This window comes from Gymnoscopelus microlampas, assembly GCF_963454915.1.
Source record: "Gymnoscopelus microlampas genome assembly, chromosome: 10".
Lineage (NCBI taxonomy): Eukaryota > Metazoa > Chordata > Actinopteri > Myctophiformes > Myctophidae > Gymnoscopelus > Gymnoscopelus microlampas.
Genome location: NC_139947.1, coordinates 38,582,310 through 38,587,309, shown reverse-complemented (window position 1 = coordinate 38,587,309; position 5,000 = coordinate 38,582,310). Strand labels below are relative to the sequence as shown.

The 5,000-nt window shown below is 40.6% G+C and overlaps 1 protein-coding gene across 1 annotated transcript in view; it reads left to right on the top strand.

Moving 5' to 3' along the window:
- celsr3 (cadherin, EGF LAG seven-pass G-type receptor 3) overlaps positions 1 to 5,000 on the top strand; it is a gene marked incomplete at its 5' end in the record, with an annotated part of 113,634 nt that overhangs the window by 64,620 nt on the left and 44,014 nt on the right. The window lies entirely within an intron of this gene.

Sequence of the window (5,000 nt, the reverse complement as noted above, 5' to 3'; positions counted from 1 at the left end):
TGTGCTCTTACAGTAGTCAAGGTGTGATGGAGACAGAGCTCCACTTCTTAACCGCATGTGAAGAAGACATAAGAGAAGAATACTATCCCAAATTCACAAAAATAACAAAGACATTTGGACTCTGTCCAGGCAATCTCCTACTTATTAGGTGAGAAAGCCAAAATGTTCAAGATTGGCAGCAAAATATGTAGCAGCCTGCCACAAAATGAGGGACAAGTTTTACTCTGATGCACCTGTACACAAGGCGTTACAATAGGAACCTTGGACCTCAGGATTGATATAAACCTAGTGTAAGACGGTACGTACAACATGAGGAGAATGAGATGTAACATTTAGCTCATACGTTATGTTTCATCTCTATTGAGGCAAAGAGGCATCATTGTAGACTTGTAGAGCATCTGCATCTATCTCTCCGCACCAATCCCTCCCTGCCTACCTTTCACCTGTGTGTGTGTGTGTGTGTGTGTGTGTGTGTGTGTGTGTGTGTGTGTGTGTGTGTGTGTGTGTGTGTGTGTGTGTGCGTGTGCGTGCGTGCGTGCGTGCGTGCGTGCGTGCGTGCGTGCGCGCATGTGTCAGTGGAAGCCTGTGTGTATGCAGTCAAGGCCACTGTCGCCTCTCTGTCAGTTGCCATGGTGAGCATGGGCCTTGAAACAGTATGTCTAGGAGGATGGAACATTAGTGTGTGTGTGTGTGTGTGCGTGCGTGCACCTGTTCAGGTATATTTATGTGTGCTTAGGTGAAAGAGAGAGGAAATGAGATTCAAGGTGGGTGCAAGAAAACAAAGGACAGAAGAATATCTGTGGGTGTGCGTGAGTGAGATATAGAGAGAAACAGACCAACTGAAAGAAACATTAAGAGAGAGAAAGACACTCGAGCAAGAAAAAAAAGATACATTATATGTTCGGGCGTGGTTGCTCATGGGATGAACTTGAAAATAAAACTGCAGTGGAAAGAGAGGGCAAGGCAGTGAGTTTATGTGAGTGTTTTAGAGAGAGAGAGAGAGAGAGAGAGAGAGAGAGAGAGAGAGAGCACATCAAGATATAAAGGAGACAGTGTTGTGTACATGAAATAGTCCATCAATAGGAGACAATGGTGTGTGTGGGTGGGTGGGTGGGTGGGTGTGTGTGTATGTTTGTCTTTGAGCTGAAGATCCAAGGCCACAGGCAGTCAAAGCAGAGTGGGATTCTTTAGTTCCTACAGAAAGAGACGATGTGAAAGGACATGCTATAGAGATGTGCTCTGCTGTGCAGGAGGCAGGACAGATGCACACACACATGCATATACAAATGCATGAACATGCACGCTCGCTTCACACACACACACACACACACACACACACACACACACACACACACACACACACACACACACACACAACCCTGACATTTTTAATTGAAAAGGAATTTTGTGAAGGTCATTCTAAGTACCGCAGATGTATGCATATGCCTTACTGTTTTAAATGCTTTTTATAGATACATTTAAAAAATAAATAAATTAAGTAGACTAGAGAGTATAGTGTGAGTGTGTATAACAACAAAATATTGTTTTGTCTAAAAAAAACGTTTTGTGTGTCAAACTGAGAGGTTTTCTGATACAGAAATGAAATGACTAGAGCCTATGAAACAACTCTTAACACATGAAAAACACTTATGCAGGATAGATGCTTGATGACTTCATGACTATTACAGATTATGCATCATGAATGCGTGACTCATGCAGGATGTGCATGATGAATGCATGAAGGGAGACTTCTCCATTGACTGTCACTGTATATAACTGAAAATAGTTTGTCATTAGGGATTAAGCACGTGGCAAACCTACAGTGTGTTCATATGTGTTAATATCGTGTTTGAGGATTATCTTGTGGCTTATAGCAGCTTGTTCATTATCTGTTCGATATTTGCATCAATATCCTGTTAAAAAGATTATCCGGGATTAACTCGTTAATAATCTACTCAATATTTACATCGATATCTTGTAAGATGTTGTCAGGGAGACAATGGGGGATTGTGGTATCTGATTGGTCTCTGTACACCAGGGAGGTCAAACTACCCGCCCCTGGGCTACATCAGGCTGTGGAATGATTTGGGGTAAAGGAAAAAAGGACAAATTCAAGGTCATATTGATAACATATTTATGTCACAAATAGTCAAACGAAAATAATACTTCCACAGAGCTTTGCAAAGGGAATGTAATTAAGCTGTAAGCTGACGGACGCCATTATCTGTGTGCTTGAGAGAACCCCACAAAAATAATGTATCAGTCCAATTTGTTTCACACGCCACGATTTGCACTCACGCACGCACGCACGCACGCACGCACGCACGCACGCACACAAACACACACACAAAAGAAAACTAGAAATATGCTTCTTTTCTGCACAAAGGGTGCAGATGTAATTTTTTTGGCAAACCTGCCTGGGAAGCATACAGTAAACCAAGTTTTTGTCATGAGATTAATGAGACACTTATGCTGAGGCTCTTATAAGAGGCTATAATGCACTTACGTGAATCATCTAGGGACTGTGTTAAAGTGTACTGTAGAGTGTCACATTTTTCTACTCACTCCAGTGAAGTACATGAGAGTAGTGTGTTGCACAGCACAGGATTGTGCCTTTTGCAAGATAGTTTTCATTAAAACCTCTCTGCTTTTTAAGATGGCAGTACAGTAAAGAGACAAAAGGAAACACTGTGTTAGAGAGTATTCATTGCACAACTCATTACTGTTTTAACTCATACAGTATTAAACATGTCTGCAGTAAGTGTGTTGTACACACTGTTGAGTATCATACAACCATTATTGGAGAACACTTGCAAGTTACATGGCATGGGGTTATTATTATGGTTCAATGGTGTTCCAAACTTTTTCGTGGAATATTTAAGCCTGATTTACACTTGTTTGTGCATCTTGTCTCGCATTCTGAATCACATATCTGCAAGCTCACAGCACGTCGCAGCGTGACACGTTGAGTTTGTAGATCTGTTGTTTTCGGTGCCACACACCGGCACACAATTGAGTGTAAATCATCACTGAATGGTGACCTACTTCACACACTCAAACACTCAGGCACACCTGGGATTTTGCGGGCTGTTGCGTAGGCTAATCATATAAAATGTACCTAATTTTTCAGGTTGATAGCCTACATGTATGTATGAACACCATGTATTGTATTAATCTTGGGGCTTGGGGATAAAGTAGCAGCTGGGGATTGTGTTTGAATGCTTTTGCATTGAGGAGCTGTGGTGTAGATTGTGACTTTGTCTTGCAGTAATTGGTAGTAATGTTCTGTGTATGCTTGTGTAATAATAATAAATAACTAGAAAGGTAGAGCACAAATCTCTCCCAGGAGGCATGTCCTAATAATAATAGTGATCTATGCAGTGAAATTTCTATGTACAGCCATGAAAGTAGCACGGTATGTGATTAGCAGTTATACATCCTCTCTACTGTCTACCTCTTTCTCTTTCAAAAACATTCAATGTCATTGTCTAATTCTATCCATCTGTCTCAAAGATTTCTGTCATTCAAATTTCATTGTAATCCACACTTTCTGACTGAGACGAAATAAGTTGTTGAAAAGGATATTACAGCTCACGATTCTCAATGTTAATGCTTTGTGTCTATAATGCTTTAAAAAGGTTGCGATTTGATATTTGTCGGCTTTTCACTGCCACACATTCACTTAGCGAGTCCCTCGTGAGACGAAGAAAACCCTGTAATGTCATTGACATTACGGCTCCACAAGCTGACAGTCAATTGTACATTAAATTGAAAAGTAACAGGCATGTAGGATGAGATGTACTCAGCTACATCTGGGTGGCAGACCATGTCATGATGCCAGCATAGTGTCAGGAATGAGACCTCAGATCTGTGAGTACATGTGTGACAATCTCATGCGATGGAGACAGAGAGAAGAGTGATTGGTCTCTCCACCCTTACACACGCATGGCATATTTAATATGAAATTCAGTCGGGATGTCAAATCAAATATCCCCATCAAATCCAGCATGCTCATTCAGCAACTGTACATGTATGTGATTTCAGGATGGCTCTGTATTAGGCTATACTAGTTGTGGTGCATGAGTTGCCACATCGCACTCTAAACATTGTGAAAGATGCTAAAGACAGCTTGAACTGAGTTGAATATGTGGGCCTTGAGATTTGGGGTATTTTGTCACATTGATGAATTTATATGTTGGTGTTCATCTAATGTGTGCTTGTGCCACCATATTTGCGTTTCTGCAAATGTCTGTACCAGTACATCCCATAAGCTGGCGGAACAGGTGCCCACATTTTTCTTTTTTCTTTGCACTTTTTCAAAGAGAAATCCCATATTGATGTGTGCCGTGAGGTAGTCACACTTGAAGTGATATGACTACCGCTAGCATCAGTTGACGTCAATGTCAGGTGTAAATGATTATGCATCGTTCCAGTGCTGCTGAAGTAAACCAACTAATTTTCACAAAGTAACGTTATCACATGATAAACAGTTAGAGATCTTTCTTAACATTTACAATATTTGTTAAAGTTTAGTGTTTAAACGTTTAGAAGTCACACCCCTCGTTTATAACAAGTGTACTGCTAGGAACGGAAGTTTCTCCTAAACTTGTACCGGTTATAATTTATGTTGCTTTGCACAATCCAAATGTAATATGCAATGCAATGCATACATGAGCTCTCCATGGCACAGCAGTAAAGATGAACTACTTTGTAATAATACAGCTGCCAAACACAGACATGTTCAATAACATAACAACCAATTGATTGATTAAGTTATGTGCCAAGAAGACAGGGAATTATCCATAACAAACTGTCACTACACCTTGGGAAAAAACATTCCCTCAGACAGATGGATGTAAATGATTTCAAAGTCGATGACACAATTATCTCTAGCAAAGAAGAGATTACCTATTTGGGTTGTATTCTTGACAAATACCTGACAGGTGAAAGCATGGCGACAAAGGTGGTCAAAAGAGTAAACCAGAGAACCAAATTCATGG